This window comes from Onychostoma macrolepis, chromosome 04, assembly GCF_012432095.1.
Source record: "Onychostoma macrolepis isolate SWU-2019 chromosome 04, ASM1243209v1, whole genome shotgun sequence".
Lineage (NCBI taxonomy): Eukaryota > Metazoa > Chordata > Actinopteri > Cypriniformes > Cyprinidae > Onychostoma > Onychostoma macrolepis.
In genome coordinates, this window is record NC_081158.1 from 21,702,344 (window position 1) to 21,717,955 (window position 15,612).

General features: G+C 34.5%; 1 pseudogene; it reads right to left on the reverse strand.

Moving 5' to 3' along the window:
• Positions 1 to 29: 29 nt before the first annotated feature.
• On the reverse strand, positions 30 to 10,567 carry LOC131538357 (myelin-associated glycoprotein-like; annotated as a pseudogene).
• Between the last annotated feature and the right edge of the window lie 5,045 nt (positions 10,568 to 15,612).

Here is a 15,612-nt window from a genome sequence, read left to right on the forward strand (position 1 = left end):
GATCCACTGAGAGCTTCAATCTTCTGTGGCAGAGTGATGCTGAGATCTGTACTACAAACACCTACAACACACACACACACGCGCGCACACACACACACACGCACGGACGCACACACACACACACGCACGCACGCACACACACACAAGCACACACACACGCACGCACACACACACACACGTAAAGCATACAAAGTAATGCACAAGCACATTTCTAGCCATAAACACATTCTTTACTGACTAGAATTTCAACTGACCTAATTTACATTTCATTTAAAACAAAAATGTTATAACAAAGCATTAAAAGTAAAAAGAGTAATCAATAAACAAATGTATATGACTCGTAAGAAAATATTTCTTAAGTAATGTCTACTGACAGTAAACAGATTTGCATGTAAAACTGTTAACACACCTCTGAGAAACTGTACTTAAAGTACAGATAATATGTTTTACTCAATTAAAAGCACCTGGCCACAAATCACACCAATGCAATAAAACACACACATATATGCTAAATGTTTTAGTTATTTACTTTATCTTTCAAATCTTACTAAAGTTCTACATTGGTGAAGGTAAAGAAGATACACACACCATTAAAGAAGAACAAAAATAAAAACATTTTCTCAGTTACACTCATCTTGCCTTTAAAAGAAGGTCGGACCAAAGTACAGATCATATATACAGTCACATCACCAAAATGATACAAACGTACTCAACATATATTTAAAATTGTTGGTATGATTTTAGGGAAACAAATATTCTTATAATCACAATTCTGAAAATCTGAATTATAACTTTACAGAAGTAAAAACATTTCAACTTTATTGGATGATGACGATGATGACTATATGGAATAATTGATTACATATACTCCGTAAGAAATCAAAACAGTTTCATGTTATGTTTTCTCAAGCAAACAAAATCTGTGAGACTATGGCACATTCATTTATGTACAATTACACAAACAAATGCTTCCTAAAACAGTAGCTTTGCATGTTTCTTTCAAACATATTTTTGTGAAAATATATATATTTAGTTCATATATTCTGTTCTCAAAAATCGAAATGCCCACAACATAATAATTAGATAACATAAAAATTTGACAACTGATTTTATTGACACAATGAAAAATCATTGCAAAATCAAACTAATGTAAACTATGATTCCAGCTTCTGAACTTTAAGAAGTCAGTCAATATTATCTTCAGTATTAAAAATAAATGTGGCAACACTGCACTGTAAAAAGTGAAACATGGGTCTTGTAATTTTCATTAAAAAAATTAAGGTGATAATTAAAAATAGTGAGTATATTTCATTAAAGAAATTGTGATTCAGTGTTGTATAGAAAATATTGAGGACTTTTTACTAATAAAACCAAGAGATGTGTTTTCCTCATTTTGTTTTAAAGGAAACTTAAGCAGTTTTGAGGCTTGAATTGAGGAACTGATTAAACAAAAAAAAAAAAAGGAAAGAAGGCTACAAATTTAATTTAAGAGAATTAGCTCAATTTTGCAGTTTGATTTTAGAGGTGATTGTTAGTTCCCATCATGCTTTGTATATGGCTGGATATGGAGAGTAAAATTTGAAATTAAATGCTATTTTATGTGTTTTTGAGTGAAGGGGAACATCTACTAATGTTTAATGTTCAGTTATTTTTGACATTTGAAAGAGTTTCTGTTACACTGAAGTTTCCATCGTGCAGAAGAGTAGAGCTTATTGTTATGGATACTAGTCCTCTAAAGTGGGTATTTGTTGTTTATTGTGTGTCACCTCTCTTAATGTTCAAAGTCTCATATTCAGAGGCTGGAGCAGAGAGCTGAAGAGAAGCATATGTGTCGACTGCCTCATTCTGAGCCTGAAAACAACACACTCTTCAACACCATCATCATCAACATGCTGCCTTACTATATAATATAATAGATTTACCTTCAGCTTTGCAGACAATCTAGAAAAAAAGATATTAGGTTACCAACGTGTATTCCTTTATAATATCTGTCTATATAGAAATTGACTGTTAGCTGTAAATGACTTACTGTCTCATTTTGTAGAGTCCAAGTCCAACAGTCAGAGCGTACAGAACCAGAATGATCAGGAGGGGAATTGTAACTTGTTGACATCCTAAAAAAGACAATATGCACACAGAAAGAAAATATAAACATAAGGTAACACTTTACAATAAGGGTACATGAATAATCATGTACTAATGCCTAAATTAATACTTAATTCATCAAGTTAAGTAATTATGAACTAACGAAGAGCTATCCTTAACTACGACTGGAGTCATACGGGTTCATGCATGAATAACGGCAGCCTTTACTACATGTTAATACATGTTTGATAGTTAATGCATTAATTAACATTTATGAGCATTTGACATCTTCAGCTTTATCATAAACATTATCGGGCGGCAAAGGATTAGTTGATCCTCCTCATCAAGTGCAGAAAATACTAAATACACTAATGACTGATCTTGTCTGTTTTATGTTCTTCTGTTTCTTTCCCTTTAAACTCACCCTATTGTGACTTATACATATTTCACAATGAGATTCCCCCCCACTTTCAGTTGTTTTACTTCAATGATAGGTTGGAATTTTGTGAATTTTTTGAATGAAAGATCATTCTTCTTCGTTAGTTCATAATTAGTGAACTTGATGAATTAAGTATTAATTTAGGCATTAGTACATGATTATTCATGTACCCTTATTGTAAAGTGTTACCAAACATAATTCACTGCAGAAGGAGAGAAAAGAGAAAGTCAAAATAGCAGCATACGCTTCCAAAATAGTTAATGAATTAGTTCACCCCAAAATTAAAATTCTGCAAATCCATAAAGTTACTGATGCATCTGTGTTGTACTTGAACAATTACCACAGTAACGACTGATTGAAATATTAGTTTTACCTGTAAACTGCAGAGGAGTGAGAACCAGATAAAACTGTTGTTCATCAGTGCCTCGAATGTTGTTACTGACACACTGCAGAGTGGATGTGTGTGTGAGAGACTGATGTAGAGTGATGGAGCTCCTCAAGCCTGTGCTGCTCAATCGCTCTTCACTGATGAACGTGTTTGAAGAGTTAGTGACAGGACGTCCAGACAGATGCCACTCCAGTTCAGGAGAGGGATTCCCATCAGCCTCACAGAAACACACAGTTACATTAGTTCTGTTACAGCTGGAGGATGGAGTGATTTTAGGGGCATCTGAAAGTATTAAAATGAGAAAAACAGAATAACTGTAATGATTCTGCTTCTGTCAGTGATAAATGATACAGTTCAGTACTACTGGATTTGCATCACTGCTGCTAGATTGATGAAGGAAAACTAACTGGCTTACTGGGAAATGTAGAGTAGCTAATATTTCTGTCAGGTACATATACAGTGGCCCAATTATTTCATAAAAATGTATGAATGCATTTGCATTAGGTAGCAAAATATCAAAATAAGTAGCATTTATTTTAAAGTAGATGCTATTTGGTTTGATATTTTGTTATTTACTGTGATAATACTCAGACATGTTGTGTAGCTGAAGTGTCCAGAAGTGTTCAAATATGTTTTGGGGCCACTGTGTATAATATATGTTTAGTCCTAAAGAGATAGTAATAGGATGGATAGATCCTTAATAGGATGTGTACTTCATAAATATTTTGAAATGTATGGTTCAGAATCAGATCACTCAAACCATATATGGAAACCGAAGAGTCCCTGGATTTCATCTAGTGCCGTGGTTCTCAAACTTTTTACACCAAGTACCACCTCAGAAAATATCTGGCTCTCCAAGTACCACCATAATGACCAACATTAAAATACAAGAGCGTAGTAGGCCTAATTATTCAGCTACAGCTCTGAACAGTTCAAAAATGAGGCAGTTTTATTCCTAATAAGAATATTTATTATTTTCGGCCACTTTAAACATTGTAAATACAGTTTGAACATTAACACTGCACTGTGCTTACATACAGGTAAATAAAAACTTAAATGATTAAATTAAAATGTACTGTACAGTGTTTCCCCTAGGTTTATGCCTTTTGGGGGTTCCGTTTTTTTCTCGACATAAAAATAAAGGGGATTTAATATTGATAATAACATTGAAGACATTGTATGATTATTCCTTAAAGATACTGTTTTAATAGTTTTAGTAGTAGTACTATTACGTTCTGCCCAATGTCTTCAAGTGAAACCGAACTTTTATTTTGACGGGTTGCCGTGAATACCTTTACATTTCTGTGTATATGATGTGAGGATAGTTTTTCTCAAATGAAACGCTCGAGTGCTCATGAAGTGACTCTCAGAGCAGTTCTGGAGATGTTGTTCATGTATTTATGTCCTCATTTAGTGAGGCGGCAGACCTTAATATCACCGCAAGCGTCGCGCGCTTCTGTACGAGTAAACAAACCCGCGCGTCTGCGCCATACATTAACACAGAGACACAGAAGTCATATTTAAATAGACGTTTCGCGGCTTAATATTTACAAATAGGAGTGGGAGTGTGCTCACTTGTGTGTGTGCGGTTACGTTTGTGTGTGTGTGTGTGTGTGTGTGTGTGTGTGTGTGTGTGTGTGTGTGAGAGAGAGAACCGGGGCGATACAGAGAGCGCGACCATGTAACGTAGAGACAGAAATGACACGCCGTCGTGTAAATAAGATAAATAACATAAGGCTGTGGAGCAATGACTTCTTTTGTGGTCTGGCGCTACAGAGAAAATAAAATTAACTTGACCTTCAAGGGGGGTGCCGTTGGGGGGGTGGGGCACCCCCCTAAAATAATGGTAGGGAAACACTGCTGTACCTAAAAGTTAAATAAAAACTGTACTGTACTTAAAAAGTATAAAAAAACAAAAAAACACTGTACTGTACTTAAATGTAAAGTAAAGAATGTACAGTACTTGATCAAAAAATGAACACAGGCATCATTTAGCCACCTTGCAAACTTTTTAAAAGTGTTTTAACACACTGCTTCCCAACCTTTTTTTCTGCCACGGCGCAGTTGTGGTATGTAAAAAAATCCCACGGCACACAAGCATTACAAAAAACAAAACAAAAACAAAAAAAAGATAGAAAGGGGAAACTTTTTTTTTTTTTTTCCCAATAATTAAACATTGCGTCATCAGAGCTGGTATTTTGGCTTTATATATGATCAGACACTTACACTTACTTTCTGAAAATCATACTCAAAAGGAGTTAATGAGGTTTTTGATGACCGAATGACAGATCTGTGTTCCATCATTAGAAAGGCTGCATATGAGGCAGTTAATTAATCGCATCATGTTTTCACCAATTTACAGGTTATAAAGTTTATTGTAGCTATATGGGCGCTCAGTTTCTCTTGTTGTTAATACATTTGACCAAAATATCACGATATAAAAGACGAACAGCGATGCCATTTAAAACGTACAAAAGTGTATTGGCTACAACTAGACAACAAATGCTAAGACTCTTCTATGCTCTTTATACACACAAAACATTAGCCTTTATCCATCTTTTTCTTGCCGTAAATATGGGCGTGGCCATTTGTAAATTCTATGGGTCTAGCTTCCGGTCTCATCCGGATATTTTAATCTGTTATCTTAATTATAAACACACTGGTTTGTAGTGCAAACACTTTTACCGTTTACTGCATGTTGTTATTCTTCTGGTTATTTATCTATAACGGCTAATGAACCGGAAGTCTCACCCATAGGCTTACTTCCGCGTTGAAGAAAAATCATTTCTCGAGTAAAGAAAACGGTGTACCTATAGACCAATTTCATGTAGACGTCACAGTTATGTCACTTGCAGCCGCGCGCACATTGTGGTGGCAGAAACACACGGTAACAAGCGGAGTGAAACGGGGAAAATCCACAGAATAAGAGATAAAATCTACTGTTGTGCTTTTGGATGTCAGAATCGGAATGCAAATAATTTTTTTATTGAATACTGTCGTCAAAAACGCCATTTGAAGCGAAACGCAGACGTTTAAACGGACAGACTAATGAATGAAACCTGCTATTATTACTCTACTTTTAAAGCATAAATTTGATTTAAACAATTGGTCAACATAATATTCACATATACAGATCATAGGGAATATATTATATTTGTCCTACATTTACAGCATGAAATAGTATTTAAACCTATACCAATTTACATCACGTTACCTATTTTATCCCACAATTCTTTTTTGAGACTTTATATTTCGTATTTTATAACTCGATTTAACTCAACAATAGCGAGTTTGTCCATTCTGAGGGGAAAAAAGCCAGATGTGTGGGATATAACTCAAAAGAGAGAATGACCAGTTGATTTTTCTTATCAGACTTGTGAGATATAATCTCGGAATTGCGAGAATAAAGTCAGAATTTTGAAATATTGAAATTTAAATTTGAACGCTGCTGCCACTGCCAGACAAAATAAATAAATAAATAATAATAATACAAATTTAAAAAAAAAAAACGACAGCTGTGGTTAAACGAGATAAAGAGCGGACTGGACAGAAACAATAATGCATTATACATGTCAGTGAGTACAGGTCGGCCAATTTCGTCCGTTAAAGTTAACCTTTTCAAATAACGCAGTCCCGGACAGTATGCAGCCCTTACATATGCAGGTAAAATCGGAATTTCTCAAGTTATTGTTAAAAAAACAAGCTAACAGACTTCATAGCTAGCGTTAGTGAAGCGGTCAGGGGGATCTTTCTGCCACCACCGAAGCTCCGCCCACAGAAAAACGTCACAATGTTTACTAACAGGAAATTGGTCTTTTCAAACATCAGTTCTTTTTTTACCCTTGCATTGCGAAGAAGTAGACGTCTGTCTTCAAGCTGCGGCGTCGGCGCTTCATTCTGATTGGTGGAGTCATGAGATTTGACTGACAATTTGAGGATCAAATAGCCTTACAAGGTTTAGTCACAAGCTCTTTTTGAATGCTTTTCATTGGTTAAATATTTGTAAAACCCACAAACCGACATAACAATGACCAATAGCACTGATTTAAAGTAATAACGAAATATAATAGAGATCAGGACGTTTTTGATCATTTTCCACGGCTCACCCGACAACAGTGGTTGGGAAACATTGTTTTAACATTAATTTATATTTAAGTCAGTGATTCCTCTGCGTACCACACTTTGAGAATCAGTGATCTAGTGGAAAAGTTTGGTACTTCGCACAAAGTTAATTTTTTGAGATATTAGGTAAACATGTTATGTAAAGAATACATTTATTTATTATATAAAATATAAAAATATGCTGTATATGTATTTATATATTTTATACTTTCATAAACTTCTATTACTTTTTATGAATTAAGTTTTATAACATTTGTTTTTTTTTTTTTACTTCTACAATAATCTGTGATGTTCCACCTTTAAAAAAACTACCAAACCTAAGTCTTAACTTAACAATTTTAGCTGGTCAAGTCATTGTCATGTCTATGCTCAAAAAGTGGGACTTACAGTTAACAGGTTTTGTTTTCACAAACTTTGAAAATAAAAAGTACTTCAGGACTAGAGTTGAAAAACTCAAACTAACCCGGCAACATTACAAACGTACTCTGTATGCATGTTCATGACGCTAAATGAGAAAAAGTCACAAAATTTCAAGAAAAACAACATCGGTTAAATAGTATTTCAGATAGCCTAGAAAAGGAAATAATAGCTCATTTTTACCATCTTTGGCTGACAAAATATTATTTCCTATTGAAAAATTGGGGGAAAGATTATTTTTGCCTTCATAGGGTAGTAAAAAACTAAAATAACAACATATTACCAAGAAATGTTATTATTTCGGGTCTGTAGAGTTGCCTTTAAAACATTAAAATATGGGGTCAAATTGACCTACAAATATCACGAATGTAACAGAAATTGTGCGTCAAAACACAGCGTGTTGAAACTTTGCATGTTCATGACCCTAAATGAGGAAAAAGTCACAAAAGTTCAAGATAAAAAAAAAAGGTTAACTGATATTTCCGATAACTCAAAAATCAAAACAGTAAATAAGGGTTAAATGACACTGTAATAAAAGGTAAGGTTAACTGGTTAACAATTTAGAGGCTTTTTAATTATTATTTAGGCTTAAATTTAATCAACATAAACATTTTTATAGTAGCTATTCTTGTGCTATTACACAATAACAGTGTAAAAACCTTTCATTTTATGATTGACTTTAAGGTGCTAATGAATGTGACGAGGTAAAACTGGCTGTTATGTAATACTCACACTGAATGTCCAGCTTCACTGATGAGTTTTGGGCACCATGTTGGTTCTGAGCTGTACAGTGGTACCAGCCTCTGTGTGTCGGGTCGGTCCTGTTGAAGGTGAGAGTGTCTCCAGTCTGCAGCTGCTCCAGCTGTCCTTCACTCTCTCTGGACCAGGTGTAGTTCACAGCTGGATTTGCATCACTGCTGCAGATCAGAGTCACGAACTGCCCTCCAACACAGAGCTGGAGGAACCACAGACACTGCTGTGTTTTTAGGGGAATCTGAAGGGAAAACAAAATCAGGGCCTCACAATAAAAATCTAAATAATATGATTCACAAGTCAAAAGTAAAAAGCTTCACTTACACTGAACATGTACTGTGATGCTGTCCTGTGCTGTTTTGTTCTTGTCCTGTAGCTGGTAGGTTATAGTGCAGGTGAAAGTGACTCCATGCTCACGGTGAGTAGCAGTGAAGTTCAGATCAGAGATGAGCTCCTGTAGTCTGCTGCTCTCACTGAGGGGGATTCTGGGAGTGGAGCTCCATGTGAGAGTTGCTGGAGGAGAGGAGCAGAGAGTCTCAGCAGAGCAGCGCAGACTCACAGAGCTCCCCTCCAACACCTCCTCCTGATCCTGCGCCACATACAGCTGCACTCTGGGTTTGGGAGGAGACTCTGAAACAGAGAAAGTAAATGACAATGATGGCAACTTTTAAAACCCTCATTTAACACATCTGTTTATAAATAAAAGGCTCCAATCACTCACCGATAACATCTATAGTGGAGAAGGATTGTTTGTAGGTGTATTTCAGATCTTCACTCTTAATCCTGAAGTAATATTTACCATTGTGATTTGAGCTAACATTATAAAAGACAGTGGTGCAGTTCTTCTCATGTAGTTTTCCAGTTATTTTCCCATTAAAGTAATCAGGTTTGTGATCTCTGGAGTTAAACACTTGATGTGGATCCTCTTCAGTTCCATCTTTGAGCCACAGTCCTGTAGCTCTCTCAGTGAGGTCTCGGTCATATTGTTTATCAATCTCAAAAGTGCACTTTATGATCACACAGGATCCACGGAGAGCTTCAATCTTCTCTGGCAGACTGACACTAAAATATCTGCAGAAAACACCTACAAGACACATAATACAAACATGTAAGAAATAATTCAAAAATTACTATAAATACCAAGAAAATAGGTATGGAATTTTTATTTTTTTTAAATAGTCTATAAATTAAAATATACTTTAAACCTTTCAACAGAAAACAGAGTAGAATTAGTTTCTCTGCTGTCCAGATGTCCATCCTTTCATTCAGTGAGGAACAGCAACCTAAAGGTAAAAAGCAAATAAGAAAGAAACACACACACACACACACACATAATTTATGGACAAATTCTGTACGTCATATATTTAGGAATGGCTCATTTCTCTCCTTCCGTGATTAAGAGACATTTCTTTAAGATTGCGAGAGCACTGGCAACATGAAACTCACCTTTGCTTTCAAGTAAAAGGACGCAGAGTTTTTGCACAAATCTATGATCTTTGACAAATATAGTGCCTCAAGGAGGAAATAACTTTTCATACTTTACATCAATATTAATGGTTTATCGAAAACATCCCCTTACTTTTTAATTGTTTATTTTCCTCCCATGAATTAAAATTTTATGAAAATAATATTGTGCAAACATTACTTTTTTTTCTCTGTGAATTCTTGTGTAAGACCCTTGAAACTTGGCCCATTACTTTAATATTTCAGTATACATTATTTATTATTTCAGTATATTAATTGAGATGTTTAACCACTTAAAACATCAAAATATTATATGCATGACATTTTTATTAGATGTTTCATGAAATTGTCCATATTATATCCTTCATAACAATAATGAGATATAAATATGACAGTATCTGTAAACTTTGAATGAGTCTATTAATTTTACACTTTTAAAAATAAAGGTGCTTCACGATGCCATAGAAGAACCTTTTTTGTCTAAATGGTTCCATAAAGAACCTTTAACATCTGAAGAACCTTTCTGTTTCACAAACGGTTCTTTGTGGTTCTTTGTAAAAAAGGTAAGAAAGAGCTGTTCTTTAAAGAATGGTTATTCTATGGCATCGCTGTGAAGAACCTTTTCAGCACCTTTATTTCTATGAGTGTAGCTTTAATGTAATGGGAGTAAAACAGCAAAAAGACTATAAATATAAAGACTATATTTGAGGAATTTGTAAAAGAAAATGAATCTGACCTTCCTGAGGGCAGAAAGTGTGGGACTCTCCTGTTTAGATCCCAGGTTTCCAGCTGTAACACCTGCTGCTGATTAGAGACGGACTGAAGCTGTGCTGCAGGAACAGAATCTGAAGCAGAATCTACTGACTGCCATCAGATCTGTTATAACTTCCCTTTTTCATCAGATCACACCAGTACTTCCTGTGTCAGCATGAACATGCCTACACACAGATCCTTACATTTCATTTCTGTAAAGTCTTTTGCTGCAAAAAAAACTATACAATTTAAATGTGTCCCAACATTTAAATGAACTGAAATAAGCAGCAATGTGGTAAGGTTAACTGCACTGTAAACCCGGATAAGTTCTGCTAACTCAAAAAAATTAAGGCAACTGATTGCCGCTTTTTTTTTAAGTTTGCAAACTTAAATATCATTAGTAAGCATATAGCTAGTTATTTTGAGTAAATGTTAATTATAAATAAACATTTATTTAAATCAAAATATATATTTAGGGTTTTGTTCATTTTTATTTTAGTTCAACTCAAAGTTTTGAGTACTGACAACTTTAATTACTTCACTTAATTAAAATATCCCTCACATATATATCAACATTTTTTATTTATCTAAACTTAGTTTAAGGAACTTTAAATGTTATTAAATTAAATTATATAATTTATGTTACTTAAATTGTAGTAGTAATGTTACTTAAATATTTTGTGGCAACTGATTGCCTTGTTTTTTCTAAGTTCCCTGTACTCAAATATCTAAATTTTACAACTTAGTACAAATTACAAATCTGAAAATCATTAAACAAAGTACAAAAATGTATTATAAAACATGAGACATTAAACAGTTCTGTGCAACAAAAAGGCACACCAGGTCAAAGAAAATACATTTAAATATTACCTAAACAGGCATTATGCCAACAAAAACAGTGAAAACAGTTCTGTGCTACAAAAAAAGGCACACCTGGTCAAAGAAAATCAATTAAAATATTACCTTAATGAATACAAAACAGGAATAAGCTTTCTTGATCTGCTGTCTACAAATTTTATTGAACTTTGTGACAGAAGAAATTGCTATTTTTGTTTTTGTTTACATTTTAGGCAAAGCACCATTCTTTTAATAAGAACTCTTGTTGAAATCTTGCACATATGCCTGATATCAAAGAAAACAACACAACACAACACAACACAACACAACACAACACAACACAGGCAAACAGTATAAAATTACTGTGCATGAATCAGCAAGTCATTCTTTAGAGCCAGCACCCTTGGCTTAAGTTTGCCATCATCAAGACCCAAAAGAACCTTCTGAATAAACTCAAATGTGTTGGCCATCTCTTTTGGATATGAAAGATCCAATGCATAGATTAAGCCAAACATCAAAAGGAAAGCATCAGAGAGTCTCTGCAGGCCTGTTATGACAACTTCATTCTCAAGGATGATCGAAATCTTCTCTTGATTGTGCTGAAGAGCAATGTCTGGGAGTTCTCGGACGAAGGTCAAAAGGGCAACTGATGAATCAACATCTGGCTCTTCTAATTCATCTTCAATCTGGATGCAAAAAGTATTGAAACAATTACCAAATGCTATCTTACTGGTGTGAAAAAAATGCTGAAATATAATCCTAAGAAATATGCAGAATAAGCGATTTACCGTGCATGTTTTAAAGAATTTTGAGGCGTCTTCTCTCAGATACACAGGAAGCACACAGAGCACTGTTGTTCGGCTTGTGTGTACATCATGTTGATCCTTACAGTTCATTGAAAACAATGTTAAAAGTGGAACACACGTTTTAGCCAGCACAAAACCAAACAACGCTAACTTGACACGGAATGAATGCCAAAAAGTTGATCAAGGCATACATAAAACAAGTGATCACAGTAAGAGCCCTGACTCTTAAAGGGATACTTCACCCAAAAATAAAAATTCTGTCATCATTTACTCACCCCTTTGACTCACCCCTTTGACTACCATAGTAGGGAAAAATGCTTTATATTTTGTTGTTCTGTTGAACACAAAACAAGATATTTGGAAGAATGTAGGACAGCAAATAGTTCTGGGGCACTTTTGACCACCATTGTAGTTTTTCCTTCTATGGTAGTCAATGGGGGGGCCAAAAACTGTTTGGTTACAAGCATTCTTCCATAACGAGCGAGTAATTCATGACAGAATTTTCATTTTTTGGTGAACTATCTCTTTAAAAGTACACAAAGACACATCAGAAGTTTTTAATTAAGTGAAGTTTTTAAAAAGTCTTAATAAAGTGTATTCTAAATTAAATACTAAAAATGCTGAAAATGTTTACTCATCACTTAGTACATGATAAATCCAAGTCATAGTTAGACTTATATATTTAGATCAAGTGATAATATTCAATATATAAAGTCAAAACATTGTCTGTTGAAGCATTAAACAACAATTGGCGATGATACCTTTAAGTCATGAACCCGAAGAAATTCAGCAAGTGCATCAGCAGTTTTTCCAGTCTTCGCTGCTCTCTGTCGATATAAAGTCATCAGGCAAAACTGTGGCGGTCTAGCTCTGCGTAAAATGTGTTTGTCAAATTCTGGTTGGTAATGCGCTGAAATTCAGCACATACCTGAAACAGAAGACAAGAAAAGCACGTCAACAAATCGACTGAAATATTAAAGACGCTTTTTAAACACACAGTTAAACTTAATTATACCTGTGATTTCAAACGTAGAGATGGCCAGCGTCCAAGGATCTCTTTCACTGGTGATGGACTGGTAATGATCTCATTCCTGCGTAAGTTACTTTTATGCAGCAAAAGGTCGAAGAAATGATAACACAAATAAAACAGATTGAATATGGATTTTCATCAAATGATCTGCAGCTGACTCCACCTATACAAAAAATACAAACATTTTCAGAAAGGCCAAACTGTAAGACTGCATATGCACTGCATCATTTAATATCCTTTTTCAACAATCTTTCAAAACAAAAGACAACCTTATATGGCACTTTTCAAAAACATTTGAATTTTAACAGGCAGTGACAATCCTAAAAACATATAGGCCTTATTAAAATGAAATAACATTTAACTTCAAATTTACAAAAATTACATCAGTGAGGCAATTTTTAATAACAGTTTTTTAATGTTAGTCTAATAAGATTATATTTACAATAACGTTCTTGGCTCACCTTAGGAACTGGAATTGCGGGAACAACGTGGACTCGACAGGTTAGGTTCAGATGACTTTTATGCACCGATTCGTTGAAGAAAACTACCCATAACACAAAGAAAACCGATTGAACACGTATTTTAATCAAATAACCTGCAGCTTACTTTACGTAAACACCACTTAACCAAAAAAAAACAAAAAACAGAAAGGCCTAACGGGAACAATGTGGACTCGACAGGCCTGTTAGGTTCAGATGACTTTTATATGACTTTTAAACAGATTGAACAGGTACTTTCATCAGATAACCTGCAGCTGACTTCACGTATAGAAAAAATACACGACTTAAAATGTTCAGAAAGACCTAACGTTAACATAAAGAATGCATGTGCGCTGCATCATTTAATATCCTAACGTTAGAGACATTTAGATATGTTTGTACACTTTAACTGGTAGCTAATTCTAAATATTCTGAAAAACTGTACACATTGTATTAACTGGAAAACCTAACGTGTGTGGATGGTGTGAGTGTAGCCGATATCGACTATAATTAGACTGCAACATTATTTGAAACAGCTGAATACTTGCATATTTTTGTAGCCATCGAAATAAAAATACATGTATTTGGACAGCTCTCGAATCCAACTGCCCTGCATGTGCGGACATCTGGGTATCTGTGGAAACACGCGCGTGCAAGTTCAGCGATGACGTCACTTTTGGGTAAAAACCGCCACTAGAGGGCGTATGTTTGACATTAAAATATTTGATTATGGTTGAATCTATTTTTCAAGTTCCATAAACTCTTAACTTTAGTGTAGTTGTAAAAACTCAAAACAATATTTACTGTTAACTTAAATCTCTGATAGATGTTGAATGAACTCAAAAATAATAGTTAGCTAAACTTTTTGGCACATTTTGAGTACCAGGTACTTTCCATTATAAGTTAGTTATACTGTTTGGGTTTACAGTGTGGTTAACTGAACAAAACTTGGCTTTTTAATTATTATTTGGCCTTAAATTGAATAAAGATGAACATTTTTATAATCGTTATTATTGTTTATAAGTTTAAAATCTCTGGAGTTAAACACATTAGCTCCATCTCTGAACTACAATCCTGTAGCTCTCTCAGTGAGGTATTTGTCATATTGTTTCTTAATCTCAAATCTGCACTTTATGATCACACAGGATCCACGGAGAGCTTCAATCTTCTGTGGCAGAGTGATCCTGAGATCTGTACTACAAACACCTACAACACACACACACACGCGCGCGCGCACACACACACACGCACGCACGTGCACACACACACACACACACACACACACACACGCGTAAAGCATACAAAGTAATGCACAAGCACATTTCTAGCCATAAACACATTCTTTACTGCCTAGAATTTCAACTGACCTAATTTACATTTCATTTAAAACAAAATGTTATAACAAAGCATTAAAAGTAAAAGAGTAATCAATAAACAAATGTATATGACTCGTAAGAAAATATTTCTTAAGTAATGTCTACTGACAGTAAACAGATGTGCATGTAAAACTGTTAACACACCTCTGAGAAACTGTACTTAAAGTACAGATAACATGTTTTACTCAATTAAAAGCACCTGGCCACAAATCACACCAATGCAATAAAACACACACATATATGCTAAATGTTTTAGTTATTTACTTTATCTTTCAAATCTTACTAAAGTTCTACATTGGTGAAGGTAAAGAAGATACACACACCATTAAAGAAGAACAAAAATAAAAACATTTTCTCAGTTACACTCATCTTGCCTTTAAAAGAAGGTCGGACCAAAGTACAGATCATATATACAGTCACATCACCAAAATGATACAAACGTACACAACATATATTTAAAATTGTTGGTATGATTTTAGGGAAACAAATATTCTTATAATCACAATTCTGAAAATCTGAATTATAACTTTACAGAAGTAAAAACATTTCAACTTTATTGGATGATGACAATGATGACTATATGGAATAATTGATTACATATACTCCGTAAGAAATCAAAACAGTTTCATGTTATGTTTTCTCAAGCAAACAAAATCTGTGAGA